Source organism: Oncorhynchus nerka, linkage group LG10 (genome assembly GCF_034236695.1).
Source record: "Oncorhynchus nerka isolate Pitt River linkage group LG10, Oner_Uvic_2.0, whole genome shotgun sequence".
Lineage (NCBI taxonomy): Eukaryota > Metazoa > Chordata > Actinopteri > Salmoniformes > Salmonidae > Oncorhynchus > Oncorhynchus nerka.
This window is the reverse complement of record NC_088405.1, coordinates 14,852,142-14,869,865: the sequence shown is the minus strand read 5'-3', so window position 1 is coordinate 14,869,865 and position 17,724 is coordinate 14,852,142.

Below are 17,724 nucleotides of genomic sequence, written 5' to 3'. Positions count from 1 at the left end.
AAATGTCCTCTGTAGTGGACATCAGGATGTTATTAAATGTCCTCTGTAGTGGACATCAGGATGTTAATAATAAATATCCTCTGTAGTGGACATCAGGATGTTAATAAATGTCCTCTGTAGTGGACATCAGGATGTTTATAAATATCCTCTGTAGTGGACATCAAGATGTTATTAAATGTCCTCTGTAGTGGACATCAGGATGTTATTAAATGTCCTCTGTAGTGGACATCAGGATGTTATTAGATATGCTCTGTAGTGGACATCAGGATGTTATTAAATGTCCTCTGTAGTGGACATCAGGATGTTATTAAATGTCCTCTGTAGTGGACATCAGGATGTTATTAAATGTCCTCTGTAGTGGACATCAGGATGTTATTAAATGTCCTCTGTAGTGGACATCAGGATGTTTATAAATATCCTCTGTAGTGGACATCAGGATGTTAATAAATGTCCTCTGTAGTGGACATCAAGATGTTAATAAATGTCCTCTGTAGTGGACATCAAGATGTTATTAAATGTCCTCTGTAGTGGACATCAGGATGTTATTAAATGCTCTGTAGTGGACATCAGGATGTTATTAAATGTCCTCTGTAGTGGACATCAGGATGTTATTAAATGTCCTCTGTAGTGGACATCAGGATGTTATTAAATGTCCTCTGTAGTGGACATCAGGATGTTATTAAATGTCCTCTGTAGTGGACATCAGGATGTTATTAAATGTCCTCTGCAGTGGACATCAGGATGTTATTAAATGTCCTCTGTAGTGGACATCAGGATGTTATTAAATGTCCTCTGTAGTGGACATCAGGATGTTATTAAATGTCCTCTGTAGTGGACATCAGGATGTTATTAAATGTCCTCTGTAGTGGACATCAGGATGTTATTAAATGTCCTCTGTAGTGGACATCAGGATGTTAATAATAAATATCCTCTGTAGTGGACATCAGGATGTTAATAAATGTCCTCTGTAGTGAACATCAGGATGTTATTAAATGTCCTCTGTAGTGGACATCAAGATGTGCTGACTATGTTTTTCCTCCTGTCCTCATTTATTGTCAAAATCTTAATCAGATTTACAATTTTCTTTAACCTTTATTAAACTACGGAGAGTCAGTTAAGAACAAATTCTTATTTACAATGACGGCCTAGGAACAGTGCCTTGTTCAGGGGCAGAAGAACAACTGTTGACCTTGTCAGCTCAGGGATTAGATCTAATAACCTTTCGGTTACTGGCCCAACGCTCTAACCACTAGACTACCTGCTGGTTACTGGCCCAACGCTCTAACCACTAGGCTACCTGCTGGTTACTGGCCCAACGCTCTAACCACTAGGCTACCTGCTGGTTACTGGCCCAACGCTCTAACCACTAGGCTACCTTCTGCCCCTGTATTGGACATCAGGATGATAATAAATGTCCTCTGTCGTGGACATCAGGATGTTAATAAATGTCCTCTGTAGTGGACATCAGGATGTTAATAAATGTCCTCTGTAGTGGACATCAGGATGTTAATAAATGTCCTCTGTAGTGGACATCAGGATGTTTATAAATATCCTCTGTAGTGGACATCAGGATGTTAATAAATGTCCTCTGTCGTGGACATCAGGATGTTAATAAATGTCCTCTGTAGTGGACATCAGGATGTTATTAAATGTCCTCTGTAGTGGACATCAGGATGTTTATAAATATCCTCTGTAGTGGACATCAGGATGTTAATAAATGTCCTCTGTAGTGGACATCAGGATGTTATTAAATGTCCTCTGTAGTGGACATCAGGATGTTATTAAATGTCCTCTGTAGTGGACATCAGGATGTTATTAGATATGCTCTGTAGTGGACATCAGGATGTTATTAAATGTCCTCTGTAGTGGATATCAGGATGTTATTAAATGTCCTCTGTAGTGGACATCAGGATGTTATTAAATGTCCTCTGTAGTGGACATCAGCATGTTATTAAATGTCCTCTGTAGTGGACATCAGCATGTTATTAAATGTCCTCTGTAGTGGACATCAGCATGTTATTAAATGTCCTCTGTAGTGGACATCAGGACGTTATTAAATGTCCTCTGTAGTGGACATCAGGATGTTAATAAATGTCCTATGTAGTGGACATCAGGATGTTTATAAATATCCTCTGTAGTGGACATCAGGATGTTAATAAATGTCCTCTGTCGTGGACATCAGGATGTTAATAAATGTCCTCTGTAGTGGACATCAGGATGTTATTAAATGTCCTCTGTAGTGGACATCAGGATGTTTATAAATATCCTCTGTAGTGGACATCAGGATGTTAATAAATGTCCTCTGTAGTGGACATCAGGATGTTATTAAATGTCCTCTGTAGTGGACATCAGGATGTTATTAAATGTCCTCTGTAGTGGACATCAGGATGTTATTAGATATGCTCTGTAGTGGACATCAGGATGTTATTAAATGTCCTCTGTAGTGGATATCAGGATGTTATTAAATGTCCTCTGTAGTGGACATCAGGATGTTATTAAATGTCCTCTGTAGTGGACATCAGCATGTTATTAAATGTCCTCTGTAGTGGACATCAGCATGTTATTAAATGTCCTCTGTAGTGGACATCAGGACGTTATTAAATGTCCTCTGTAGTGGACATCAGGATGTTATTAAATGTCCTCTGTAGTGGACATCAGGATGTTAATAATAAATATCCTCTGTAGTGGACATCAGGATGTTAATAAATGTCCTCTGTAGTGGACATCAGGATGTTATTAAATGTCCTCTGTAGTGGACATCAGGATGTTTATAAATATCCTCTGTAGTGGACATCAAGATGTTATTAAATGTCCTCTGTAGTGGACATCAGGATGTTATTAAATGTCCTCTGTAGTGGACATCAGGATGTTATTAAATGTCCTCTGTAGTGGACATCAGGATGTTATTAAATGTCCTCTGTAGTGGACATCAGGATGTTATTAAATGTCCTCTGTAGTGGACATCAGGATGTTATTAAATGTCCTCTGTAGTGGACATCAGGATGTTATTAAATGTCCTCTGTAGTGGACATCAGGATGTTAATAATAAATATCCTCTGTAGTGGACATTAGGATGTTAATAAATGTCCTCTGTAGTGAACATCAGGATGTTATTAAATGTCCTCTGTAGTGGACATCAAGATGTGCTGACTATGTTTTTCCTCCTGTCCTCATTTATTGTCAAAATCTTAATCAGATTTACAATTTTCTTTAACCTTTATTAAACTACGGAGAGTCAGTTAAGAACAAATTCTTATTTACAATGACGGCCTAGGAACAGTGCCTTGTTCAGGGGCAGAAGAACAACTGTTGACCTTGTCAGCTCAGGGATTCGATCTAATAACCTTTCGGTTACTGGCCCAACGCTCTAACCACTAGACTACCTGCTGGTTACTGGCCCAACGCTCTAACCACTAGGCTACCTGCTGGTTACTGGCCCAACACTCTAACCACTAGGCTACCTGCTGGTTACTGGCCCAACACTCTAACCACTAGGCTACCTGCTGGTTACTGGCCCAACGCTCTAACCACTAGGCTACCTGCTGGTTACTGACCCAACGCTCTAACCACTAGGCTATCTGCTGGTTACTGGCCCAACGCTCTAACCACTAGGCTACCTGCTGGTTACTGGCCCAACGCTCTAACCACTAGGCTACCTGCTGGTTACTGGCCCAACGCTCTAACCACTAGGCTACCTGCTGGTAACTGGCCCAACGCTCTAACCACTAGGCTATCTGCTGGTTACTGGCCCAACGCTCTAACCACTAGACTACCTGCTGGTTACTGGCCCAACGCTCTAACCACTAGGCTACCTGCTGGTTATTGGCCCAACGCTCTAACCACTAGGCTACCTGCTGGTTACTGGCCCAACGCTCTAACCACGAGGCTATCTGCTGGTTACTGGCCCAACGCTCTAACCACTAGACTACCTGCTGGTTACTGGCCCAACGCTCTAACCACTAGGCTACCTGCTGGTTACTGGCCCAACGCTCTAACCACTAGGCTACCTGCTGGTTACTGGCCCAACGCTCTAACCACTTGGCTACCTGCCAATGTGGTTGATACATTTGGAGAATAAACTTGACCTCCATATCTTGTTTTTGTGTGTTTCTTTATGTACTATACTGTGAAAGAGAGGATTTCAACAGTGTGTGGGCAGAGATCTGAACCGACAGAAAAGAATGCGAGGCCACGTCAACTAATGGAAAATGGATCACAGTTCATAAGGATCACAGTTCATAAAGCTTCTGTCACTCCCAATATTCAACATGTGTTTCCCGGTATGTTTCATGTCTTCTGGATAAGAGCGTCTGCTAAATGACTTAAATGTAATGTAATGTTCTGAGAGAGCTGCTAGTTACATTTGACATGACGGACATATTGTATCGACGTGTGTGGCAACGCAATAACCTCATATAATACACCTTTTGACCAACCATATGTTGACAATGTTATGAACAAAAGCCAAATATGGTGAAAGCCAAATATCTGTTTTTGACAATGACTTTAAAGCACATTTCTTTAGAGAAATACCACAGCTTCCATCATGTATCACTTTGGTCATCTATGATCCTTAACCCACACTGGTCATTTGATGTAGGATTTGCTTCATCATTTCTGTTGGAGATGGAATACATAGAAGCCTGGATTAATCGCCAGCCAGCCAGAGAAGGAAAAACAAAATTCTGCCTTGGGGATTTGACTGTGTGTGTGTGTGGTGAGATTTCTTTGATTGTATTAAGTCTGAAATGTATCATCCATTATTCAAATAAGGACTCAGCATTGATGAATAATTTATGGCCTCTCAGTGGTTAGGTTACAGAACTCATCAGATGGTCTCTCATTGGTTAGGTTACAGAACTCATCAGATGGTCTCTCAGTGGTTAGGTTACAGAACTCATCAGATGGTCTCTCAGTGGTTAGGTTACAGAACTCATCAGATGGTCTCTCAGTGGTTAGGTTACAGAACTCATCAGATGGTCTCTCAGTGGTTAGGTTACAGAACTCAGATGGTCTCTCAGTGGTTAGGTTACAGAACTCAGATGGTCTCTCAGTGGTTAGGCTACAGAACTCATCAGATGGTCTCTCAGTGGTCAGGCTACAGAACTCAGATGGTCTCTCAGTGGTCAGGTTACAGAACTCATCAGATGGTGACCACTGCACTGCAGTGCCCCCTAAGTAGTACACTACATAGGGAATAGGGTACATGTGCCATGGTCAAAAGTAGTGGACCCTATAGGGAACAGGGTGCCATTTGGGATGCAGCCATTACCATCAGATGGAATAACTCCAGTCTCATAACGCTCCTTATTAGTCACAGTGGTGGTGACCCACTGGAACAGTACCTGTCAGAAAGCAAGTGAGCTAAAACAACTGTGATGCACAAGGTATGAGGAGAGAGAGAGAGAGAGAGGTGTTTTTAGATGTGTTAGCTGGGGCCTATCTCTGAGTGGTTATTAAACGTGTTTGTGACATGTGGGCTGATGATTCTCGCTATATGGCTGTAGTGGTGTGTGTCTCACCATCGTAGCAGAAGCCGTGAAGGCAGGGGTTGGAGCTGCACTCGTCCATGTTGATCTCACAGCGGGGGCCTGTGAAGCCACGTCGACAGTGACAGCGGAAACCCAGAGGGAAATTAACCTGATCAGGTTCCTCTACACACTCAGCACCGTTCTCACAGGGGTTGTTGGCCTCACAGGGGAGGAACTCACAGTTCCTACCTATAGTAGGAGGTAGTGGGAGCAGGGCCCAGCAACCAGCAGGGGTGGGGGGAGAGACACACAGAGTCAGACATAGAACTCACAGTTCCTACCTATAGTAGGAGGTAGTGGGAGCAGGGCCCAGCAACAAGCAGGGGTGGGGGGAGAGACACACAGAGTCAGACATAGAACTCACAGTTCCTACCTATAGTAGGAGGTAGTGGGAGCATGGCCCAGCAACAAGCAGGGGTGGGGGGAGAGACACACAGAGTCAGACATAGAACTCACAGTTCCTACTTCTAGTATGGTAGGAAGAGCAGAGCCCAAGAATGAATAGGCAAACAGGACGAGTGAGAAACATTTTCAGATGGACATCATTTCTTCCGACATACTGTAGGATGAGCAGCGGACAACAACAAATAGGCAGATGGAGAGAGAAGATCAGGCAGGTCACCTGTCATAGAAGCCACTATTCGACGTCCATCCAGGTCTGAGGACATCGGGAGATGATATGGAAACCGACCACTAGGGGCAACAGTGAGCTCTGTTACCTTCAAATAGGCTTGGTTTTGCTTGGGCATTGTGGATGGGGATGGTTCCAAAGGTTGAATGTTTTTAATCCAGTGATGGAAAGTCCAGCGATACTGGCCTTTATCAATGGTAAGCATCTGCCTCTGTTTCTAAAGGTTGAATGTTTTTAATCCAGTGATATAAAGTTAGTTTTGATATTTAAGCCAATCCCAAACCTGAACCCGACCTTAACCATTCTGAGTTCATGTCTAATCTTAAAAATCCAGAGTTAATTAAAAAAATATAGAAATATTTTGATGTTTGGAACAACTTCTAAATTTGACGTTTTTTGAAATATGGATGAACGTCTAATTCTGACGCGAGACTGTGATAGCTAGTTGGAGAAACCGGTGTCAGACAGAGAAGGTAGAGCAGCGGCCAGCAACAAACAGGCAGACAGAGAGAAACGGTGTCAGACAGAGAAGGTAGAGCAGGCAGACAGAGAGAAACAGTGTCAGGTAGAGCAGGCAGACAGAGAGAAACAGTGTCAGACAGAGAAGGTAGAGCAGGCAGACAGAGAGAAACAGTGTCAGACAGAGAAGGTAGAGCAGGCAGACAGAGAGAAACAGTGTCAGACAGAGAAGGTAGAGCAGCGGCCAGCAACAAACAGGCAGACAGAGAGAAACAGTGTCAGACAGAGAAGGTAGAGCAGTGGCCAGCAACAAACAGGCAGACAGAGAGAAACAGTGTCAGACAGAGAAGGTAGAGCAGTGGCCAGCAACAAACAGGCAGACAGAGAGAAACAGTGTCAGACAGAGAAGGTAGAGCAGCGGCCAGCCACAAACAGGCAGACAGAGAGAAACAGTGGCAGACAGAGAAGGTAGAGCAGCGGCCAGCAACAAACAGGCAGACAGAGAGAAACAGTGGCAGACAGAGAAGGTAGAGCAGCGGCCAGCAACAAACAGGCAGACAGAGAGAAACAGTGGGAGACAGAGAAGGTAGAGCAGCGGCCAGCAACAAACAGGCAGACAGAGAGAAACAGTGGCAGACAGAGAAGGTAGAGCAGCGGCCAGCAACAAACAGGCAGACAGAGAGAAACAGTGTCAGACAGAGAAGGTAGAGCAGGCAGACAGAGAGAAACAGTGTCAGACAGAGAAGGTAGAGCAGGCAGACAGAGAGAAACAGTGTCAGACAGAGAGAAACAGTGTCAGACAGAGAGAAACAGTGTCAGACAGAGAAGGTAGAGCAGGCAGACAGAGAGAAACAGTGTCAGACAGAGAAGGTAGAGCAGCGGCCAGCAACAAACAGGCAGACAGAGAGAAACAGTGTCAGACAGAGAAGGTAGAGCAGTGGCCAGCAACAAACAGGCAGACAGAGAGAAACAGTGTCAGACAGAGAAGGTAGAGCAGCGGCCAGCAACAAACAGGCAGACAGAGAGAAACAGTGTCAGACAGAGAAGGTAGAGCAGCGGCCAGCCACAAACAGGCAGACAGAGAGAAACAGTGTCAGACAGAGAAGGTAGAGCAGCGGCCAGCAACAAACAGGCAGACAGAGAGAAACAGTGGCAGACAGAGAAGGTAGAGCAGCGGCCAGCAACAAACAGGCAGACAGAGAGAAACAGTGTCAGACAGAGAAGGTAGAGCAGCGGCCAGCAACAAACAGGCAGACAGAGAGAAACAGTGGCAGACAGAAGGTAGAGCAGCGGCCAGCAACAAACAGGCAGACAGAGAGAAACAGTGTCAGACAGAGAAGGTAGAGCAGCGGCCAGCAACAAACAGGCAGACAGAGAGAAACAGTGTCAGACAGAGAGAAACAGTGTCAGACAGAGAAGGTAGAGCAGCGGCCAGCAACAAACAGGCAGACAAAGAGAAACAGTGGCAGACAGAGAAGGTAGAGCAGCGGCCAGCAACAAACAGGCAGACAGAGAGAAACAGTGTCAGACAGAGAAGGTAGAGCAGCGACCAGCAACAAACAGGCAGACAGAGAGAAACAGTGTCAGACAGAGAAGGTAGAGCAGCGGCCAGCAACAAACAGGCAGACAGAGAGAAACAGTGGCAGACAGAGAAGGTAGAGCAGCGGCCAGCAACAAACAGGCAGACAGAGAGAAACAGTGGCAGACAGAGAAGGTAGAGCAGCGGCCAGCAACAAACAGGCAGACAGAGAGAAACAGTGGCAGACAGAGAAGGGAGAGCAGCGGCCAGCAACAAACAGGCAGACAGAGAGAAACAGTGGCAGACAGAGAAGGTAGAGCAGCAGCGGCCAGCAACAAACAGGCAGACAGAGAGAAACAGTGTCAGACAGAGAAGGTAGAGCAGCGGCCAGCAACAAACAGGCAGACAGAGAGAAACAGTGGCAGACAGAAGGTAGAGCAGCGGCCAGCAACAAACAGGCAGACAGAGAGAAACAGTGTCAGACAGAGAAGGTAGAGCAGCGGCCAGCAACAAACAGGCAGACAGAGAGAAACAGTGTCAGACAGAGAAGGTAGAGCAGCGGCCAGCAACAAACAGGCAGACAGAGAGAAACAGTGTCAGACAGAGAGAAACAGTGTCAGACAGAGAAGGTAGAGCAGCGGCCAGCAACAAACAGGCAGACAGAGAGAAACAGTGTCAGACAGAGAAGGTAGAGCAGCGACCAGCAACAAACAGGCAGACAGAGAGAAACAGTGTCAGACAGAGAAGGTAGAGCAGCGGCCAGCAACAAACAGGCAGACAGAGAGAAACAGAGGCAGACAGAGAAGGTAGAGCAGCGGCCAGCAACAAACAGGCAGACAGAGAGAAACAGTGGCAGACAGAGAAGGTAGAGCAGCGGCCAGCAACAAACAGGCAGACAGAGAGAAACAGAGGCAGACAGAGAAGGTAGAGCAGCGGCCAGCAACAAACAGGCAGACAGAGAGAAACAGTGGCAGACAGAGAAGGTAGAGCAGCGGCCAGCAACAAACAGGCAGACGGAGAGAAACAGTGTCAGACAGAGAGAAACAGTGTCAGACAGACATAGAAGTTCATTGTTGTACACAATTGCTCCCTGGTGCATAAAATAAAGACATTCTCTAACGTATTTCAGCTCATCTGTGTAATAAATTATATTTTATCTCAAATCTTTGAATGAAATGAACAATACATAACTGAACAGGGAGTGGGGAATGACTATGAAAAACTGTATGTCCCTGGTTGACACCACTGACTGTCTGCTTTATGATGGTGCCAATATACTGGATAATATGGGGAGCTAATACATTTACTGCTAATTAGTCAATCATTAACATTTAATTTGTACCAATGTCTCAAACTCCCTCTGGTGTGACGACAGATCTCAAATGCTGAACGTTTCTGATCTTTTGAATGCTATATCTGAAATAAAAACGTAAATAAAAATCGTATAATTACCTATATAATGCAAAAAAATGTACTTTTTTGGAGAGTAATGGAAGTATTTCTTAGGAGAAAATATGTAAATGACCTAATAAACGTGTTTTTACTGAAAACGGTAAAAAAAAAAGTTTTATTGTGAAATCCAGTTTAGCACTAAGGATGCATCTCAAATAGCACCCTATTCCTTATGTAGTACACTACTGTTGCTTCCCTATGTAGTAGTACACTATATATATGGAATATGGTTCCATTTGGTATGAACATCTTGGAGTCACATTCAAAACTCCTTGTTCACAACAATAAAACAGACTGTATTGGCACAATCATGCACCTCTTCAATCACGTGAATAGTAGCAACACTATGCTCCTGACTGTTTTCTCAGAGGGAAACTTTACTTCTTACCATGTAATCAAGGAAAGTTCGATTTTTATCGCGAGAGCAAATGATAGACATTTACAAGAAGACGCACACATCACTTCTACAAAGCAGAATAACAAGCCAGAGAACTCTACTCAGGCCTAAAATAATAGCTAGCTGGAAGAACCAGCATGCCAAAAGCTCAGTATCAAAACACGTTTTGATGAAAGCGCACTCTTGGAAAACAATTTAAATAAGAAAACATATGAACAAGGCAAAGTGTTTTCAACAAAGACAGTTAAAAAACATGACAGAGCCAAGCAATGAACAGTGTGAATAAATGAGAACACGAAAATGGCACCCTATTCCTTATTTAGTGCACTACTTTTGACCAGGGACTATGGGTAGTGCACTAAATAGGTAATATGGTGCCATTTGGGACACAGAGAGGTTTTTGGGAAGAGCATCATTTCCATGCAAGCTTGACATATCAAAACAAGTAGTTATCTTTCCTACCTCTGATAATTTCTGCAAGATGATTTTTTTTTTAAAGGCAGGGAAAAGTACATGATTACAAAACTGGAACAGCATGAAGTAAAATATATTTAAAGATCTACCATGGCACTGAACTCAGTAGGTCTCAGTTCTCAAACTTGGTGAAAGCTTAAAACATGTCATTAGAGGGTTGAAAAATGTGTTGAGCTATTCACAGAGATCCTATAAAATGTGTAATTCTATAGAGCCATCTACCATGGCACTGAACTCCGTCTTCAAACCTGGTGAAAGCATAGAACATGTCACGACCAGTACTAGCTACAGTATATAAAACATATTTTCAAAAGAAACACAGGATATGTAACCAAGCAGAGGAGTGGGGTCACGGCCAGGGTCAGCCATTATCAACAGGTTAACCCTTGTGGGAGTTGGCCCATATGGATAGGGCTAAATGCAATCGTTAGAGAAATATGAAACACATATGCATAAGCATGGTAGCAAATGAAAGGAAACAGTTTGGAGATTATGGGAAAATTATTAGACCAAAGATGAAGACACAACAGTTCACCTGAAACAAGACTGTATCCAAACACCACACTGTTGATTTTATGTGCATTTTACATTTACTGTACTTTTCTCCACATTTGTTGATAACGAAATGTGAAAGTGTCCAGAACAGAATTGGTTGTAATCCTGTTGTAATGATGTCGTTATCAACCAGTTTTGCCCACCGGCTTGTGTTCATGCTTCTGATTCTACTGCAGGATCAGGACAGACTGAGAGGTCAGTGACCAGTGATTCATCATAGTACAGTATGCTGAGGAGGCAAAGCTGTGGGCTATCAGTGTTATGTAACCTTAGCCTGGACCCAGATCTCTTTGGGCCGTATAGCCAACTCCGATGGGAGTGTCGACCATAGCATTTGTAGGGCCCAGTGTAGGGCCCAGTGTAGGGCCCCGTGTAGGGCCCCGGGTAGGGCCCAGTTGTGTACAATGACCCCCTCTCCTATATACAACTCCCAATAACACAGCCAGTGTTTCAGGACCAGACAAGGCAGAGATTGTAGCAATTCTGACTCTTGCCCTTTACCACTGTAGCTCCAAAAGGACCAAATCAAAGCTAAGTTGATTTGTCCCATGAGCCGAATACAACACACAGTGAAATGCTTACTTACAAGCCCTTAACCAAAAATGCAGTTTTAAGAAGAAAAAAAGTTTAAATAAGGAAGAGATAAGAATAACAAATCATTAAAGAGCAGCAGTAAATAACAATAGCGGGGCTTTATACAGGGGGGTACCAGTACAGAGTCTATGTGGAGGCTATATACAGGGGGTACCAGTACAGAGACAATGTGGAGGCTATATACAGGGGGTACCAGTACAGAGACAATGTGGAGGCTATATACAGGGGGTACCAGTACAGAGTCAATGTGGAGGCTATATACAGGGGGGTACCAGTACAGAGACAATGTGGAGGCTATATACAGGGGGTACCAGTACAGAGACAATGTGGAGGCTATATACAGGGGGTACCAGTACAGAGACAATGTGGAGGCTATATACAGGGGGTACCAGTACAGAGACAATGTGGCGGCTATATACAGGGGGTACCGGTACAGAGACAATGTGGAGGCTATATACAGGGGGTACCAGTACAGAGACAATGTGGAGGCTATATACAGGGGGTACCAGTACAGAGACAATGTGGCGGCTATATACAGGGGGTACCGGTACAGAGTCTATGTGGAGGCTATATACAGGGGGTACCAGTACAGAGACAATGTGGCGGCTATATACAGGGGGTACCGGTAGAGAGTCAACGTGGAGGCTATATACAGGGGATACCGGTACAGAGACAATGTGGAGGCTATATACAGGGGGTACCGGTACAGAGTCAATGTGGAGGCTATATACAGGGGATATCGGTACAGAGACAATGTGGAGGCTATATACAGGGGGTACCGGTAGAGAGTCAATGTGGAGGCTATATACAGGGGATACCGGTACAGAGACAATGTGGAGGCTATATACAGGGGGTACCGGTAGAGAGTCAATGTGGAGGCTATATACAGGGGATACCGGTACAGAGACAATGTGGAGGCTATATACAGGGGGTACCGGTACAGGGTCAATGTGGAGGCAATATACAGGGCGTACCGGTACAGAGTCAACGTGGAGGCTATATACAGAGGGTACAGGTACAGAGTCAATGTGCGGGAGCACCGATGATGAGGTAATTGAGGTAATAGGTGCTTGTACGTTGAGTTATTAAAGTGACTATGCATAGATAATAACAGAGAATAGCAGCAGCGTAGAAGGGGGGAGGGGGCAATGCAAATATTCTGGGTAGCCATTTCTTGGACCTAGACTTGGAAGCCGTGCAACCGCAACACCAGGCAGCGATGCAACCTGTCAGGATGCACTCGGTGGTCACGTTGATCACGTTGAGGAAGAGGTTTTTGTCCTTGAACCATACGGTCAGGTCTCTGACTTCCCTATAGGCTGTCTCATCGCTGTCGGTGATCAGGCTGTTGTGTCATCAGCAAACTTGATGGTGTTGGAGTCATGCCTGGCCGTGCAGTCATGAGTGAACAGGGAGTACAGGAGGAGACCGAGCATGCACCCCTGAGGAGCCCCTGTGTTGAGGATCCGCGTGGTGGATGTGTTGTTACCCTTACCACCTGGAGGCAGCCCGTCGAAGTCCAGGATCCAGTTGCAGATGGAGGTGTTTAGTCCAAGGGTCTTTAGCTTTGAGGGCACTATGGTGTTGAACGCTGAGCCTGCATTCTCACATAGGGGTTTTAAAAAATATATCTATATTTATCTAACCTTTATTTAACTAGGCAAGTCAGTTAAGAACAAATTCTTATTTACAAAGACGGCCTACCGGGGAACAGTGGGGTTAACTGCCTTGTTCAGGAGCAGAACGACAGCTCGGGGATTCGATCCAGCAAACTGTCGGTTACTGGCCCAACGCTCTAACCACTAGGCTACCTGCCGTGTTCCTTTTGTCCAGGTGTGAAAGGGCAGTGTGGAGTGCCATAGAGATTGCATCATTGGTATGCAAATTGGAGTGGGTCTAGGGTTTCTGGGATAATGGCATTGATGTGAGCCATGACCAGCCTTCCATTGCATTTCATGGCTACAGACGTGAGTGCTACGGGTCGGTAGTCATTTAGGCAGGTTACCTTAGTGTTCTTGGGCACAGGGACCAAGTAAACGTTCCCACTCTGGTGCCGACACCCCACTGAGAGTTCCTGCTCCTTAATCACAGCCACCACACAAATGGTAATCAAAACTGGATGAGGCCAACTTGAATGTCTGTTTGATTTCCATAATAGTAGCAAACTACTCAAGTCAATGTTGCACGCATCAAGTTTTTAATGTCACATGCACAAGTACAAGGACATGCCTTTCTTGCAAGCTTTTATCCCAACAATGCAGTTAATCAATATCAATGTAGTACGCATCAAGTAAGGTACAACAAAAACACAGGAAATACGAAGAACATGAGAAAGTAGGTATGCTATATACATAGTCAATTCCAATACCACAGTTACAATTCTAACTAGACAAGTCAGTTAAGAACAAATTCTTATTTACAATGACGGCCTACACCGGCCAAACCCTCCCAGATGACACTGGGCCAATTGCGCGCCGCCCTATGTGCAGGGATACTGGAGGTAGATATGTACAGTACCAGTCAAAAGTTTGGACACACCTACGTGTTTTGTTTTGTTTACTATTTCTACATTGTAGAATAATAGTGAAGACATCAGAACTATGAAATAAGACATATGGAATCATATAGTTACCAAAAAAGTGTTAACCTCTTCAGTCGACCCTCTACTTTTTTGAACATTCTGTTAAAAATCGCGCAACATTTCAGCGCCCTGCTACTCATGCCAGGAATATAGTATATGCATTTGCTTAGTCTGTGTGGATAGAAAACACTCAAGACTTTTAAAAAACTGGTTAAATCACTGCTGTGGCTTTACCAGAACGGCATTTACATCGAAAAGCACAGGAAAAACTGATCACTGAAAATGGGAAAATATATCCATGCGCTACTTGATCCCATTGATAAAGGTGAACCACAATTAATTGACTGAGGTTGCAGTACCTACAGCTTCCACACGGTGTCTAGAGTCTTGTCATTTCCCTTCGAGTTTTTTCTTGGTCAAACACATGCAGGACACCGTATCTAATCCGGTCTAGGACCGGATATTTTCGTTGAGTTTCTAGCCGGACATTTTTCCAGACGGACAGCTAATGATCTTTACATCGCCTCCTGATGAATTTTATCGCTTATTAACGTTTACTAATACCTAAAGTTGCATTACAAACGTATTTCGAAGTGTTTTGTGAAAGTTTATCGTCGACTTTTTGAATTTAAAAAAATGACGTTACGTTTTGAAACAATGTTTTTTTCGTTTATCACACAGTCTACATATAACGATATCTAGGTTTTATATGGACCGATTTAATCGAAATAAAGACCCAAATAGTGTTTATGGGACATCTAGGAGTGCCAACAAAGAAGATGGTGAAAGGTAATGAATGTTTTCTATTTTATTGTGCGGTTTGTGTAACGCCGAAATGCTAATTATTTTGTTTACGTCCCCTGTGGGTCTTTTGGGGTGTTGCATGCTATCAGATAATAGCTTCTCAAGCTTTCGCCGAAAAGCATTTTAAAAATCTGACTTGTTGCCTGGATTCACAACGAGTGTAGCTTTAATTCGATACCCTGCATGTGTATTTTAATGAACTTTTGAGTTTTAACTAATACTATTAGCATTTAGCGTAGCGCATTTGCATTTCCAGAGCTCTAGTTGGGACGCAAGCGTCCCGAGTAGAAGCAACAGGTTAAACAAATATAATTTAGAACAAATATATTTTAGATTGCAGATTCTTCAAAGTAGCCACCCTTTGCCTTGAAGACAGCTTTGCACACTTTCAAAGGAGTTCCCACATATGCTGAGCACTTGTTGGCTGCTTTTCCTTCAGTCTGCGGTCCAACTCATCCCAAACCCTCTCAATTGGGTTGAGGTTGGGTGATTGTGGAGGCCAGGTCATCTGATGCAGGACTCCTGCATGCAGCACACAAAGAAACTGCAGTTGGAACCAAAAATCTCAAATTTGGACTCATCAGAACAAAGAACAGATTTCCACCGGTCTAATGTCCATTGCTCTTTGCTTATTTGAGCTGTTCTTGCCATAATTTGAGCTGTTATTACCAAATAGGGATATCTTCTGTATACCATCCCTACCTTGTCACAACACAACTGATTGGTTCACATTCCTCAAATACATTTTTAACAAGGCGCACCTGTTTATTGAAAGGCATTCTAGGTGACTACCTCATGAAGCTGGCTGAGAGAATGCCAAGCGTGTGCAAAGCTGTCATCAAGGGTGTTTAATTTGAAGAATCTAAAATCTAAAATATATTTTGATTTGTTTAACACTTTTTTGGTTGCTACATGATTCCATATATGTTCTTTCATAGTCTTCACTATTATTCTACAATGTTGAAAATAGTCAAAATAAAGAAAAACCCTAGAATGAGTAGGTGTGTCCAAAATGTTGACTTGGGGTAACGTGACTGGACATCAGGATATATGATAAACAAAGTCGCAGCAGCATATATGATGATTGTATGTGAGTGTGCGTGTTATATGTGTGTGAGCAAATGAAATGAGTGTAGTGTCAGTGTGTGTGAGTGAGTGAGTGAGTGAGTGAGTGAGTGAGTGAGTGAGTGAGTGAGTGAGTGAGTGAGTGAGTGAGTGAGTGAGTGAGTGAGTGAGTGAGTGTAGTGTGTTGTCCATAGCATGTATTTTTCCATACACACACAACTGTTGCTATGGCACCACCACCTACACTTCATGGCCAGAGGTAAGTAGACAGCCCGTCAAATGAGTGGATTCAGCTATTTCAGCCACACGCATTGCTGACAGGTGTATAGAATCGAGCACACAGCCATGCAATCTTTATAGACAAACATTGGCAGTAGAATGGCCTTACTGAAAAGCTCAGTGACTTTCAACGTGGCACCATTATAGGATACCTCTTTTCAAACAAGTCAGTTCGTCAATTTCTGCCCTGCTAGAGCTGTCCCTGGCAACTGTAGGTGCTGTTATTGTGAAGTGGAACCGTCTATGAGCAACAACAGCTCAGCCACGAAGTGGAAACATCTAGGAGCAACAACGGCTCAGCCGTGAAGTGGAAACATCTAGGAGCAACAACGGCTCAGCCGTGAAGTGGAAACATCTAGGAGCAACAACGGCTCAGCCGTGAAGTGGAAACACCTAGGAGCAACAACGGCTCAGCCGTGAAGTGGAAACACCTAGGAGCAACAACGGCTCAGCCGTGAAGTGGAAACATCTATGAGCAACAACGGCTCAGCCGTGAAGTGGAAACACCTAGGAGCAACAACGGCTCAGCCGTGAAGTGGAAACATCTAGGAGCAACAACGGCTCAGCCGTGAAGTGGAAACATCTAGGAGCAACAACGGCTCAGCCGTGAAGTGGAAACACCTAGGAGCAACAACGGCTCAGCCGTGAAGTGGAAACATCTAGGAGCAACAACGGCTCAGCCGTGAAGTAGAAACATCTATGAGCAACAACGGCTCAGCCGTGAAGTGGAAACACCTAGGAGCAATACCGGCTCAGCCATGAAGTGGAAACATCTAGGAGCAACAACGGCTCAGCCGTGAAGTGGAAACATCTAGGAGCAATACCGGCTCAGCCATGAAGTGGAAACATCTAGGAGCAACAACGGCTCAGCCATGAAGTGGAAACATCTAGGAGCAACAACGGCTCAGCCGTGAAGTGGAAACACCTAGGAGCAACACATTAGTGGGGACCAAGGCTATACAGCACTAAGACACAACACATTAGTGGGGACCAAGGCTATACAGAACTAAGACACAACACATTAGTGGGGACCAAGGCTATACAGCACTAAGACACAACACATTAGTAGAGACCAAGGCTATACAGAACTAAGACACAACACATTAGTGGGGACCAAGGCTATACAGCACTAAGACACAACACATTAGTAGAGACCAAGGCTATACAGAACTAAGACACAACACATTAGTAGAGACCAAGGCTATACAGCACTAGGACACAACACATTAGTAGAGACCAAGGCTATACAGAACTAAGACACAACACATTAGTAGAGACCAAGGCTATACAGAACTAAGACACAACACATTAGTAGAGACCAAGGCTATACAGCACTAAGACACAACACATTAGTAGAGACCAAGGCTATACAGAACTAAGACA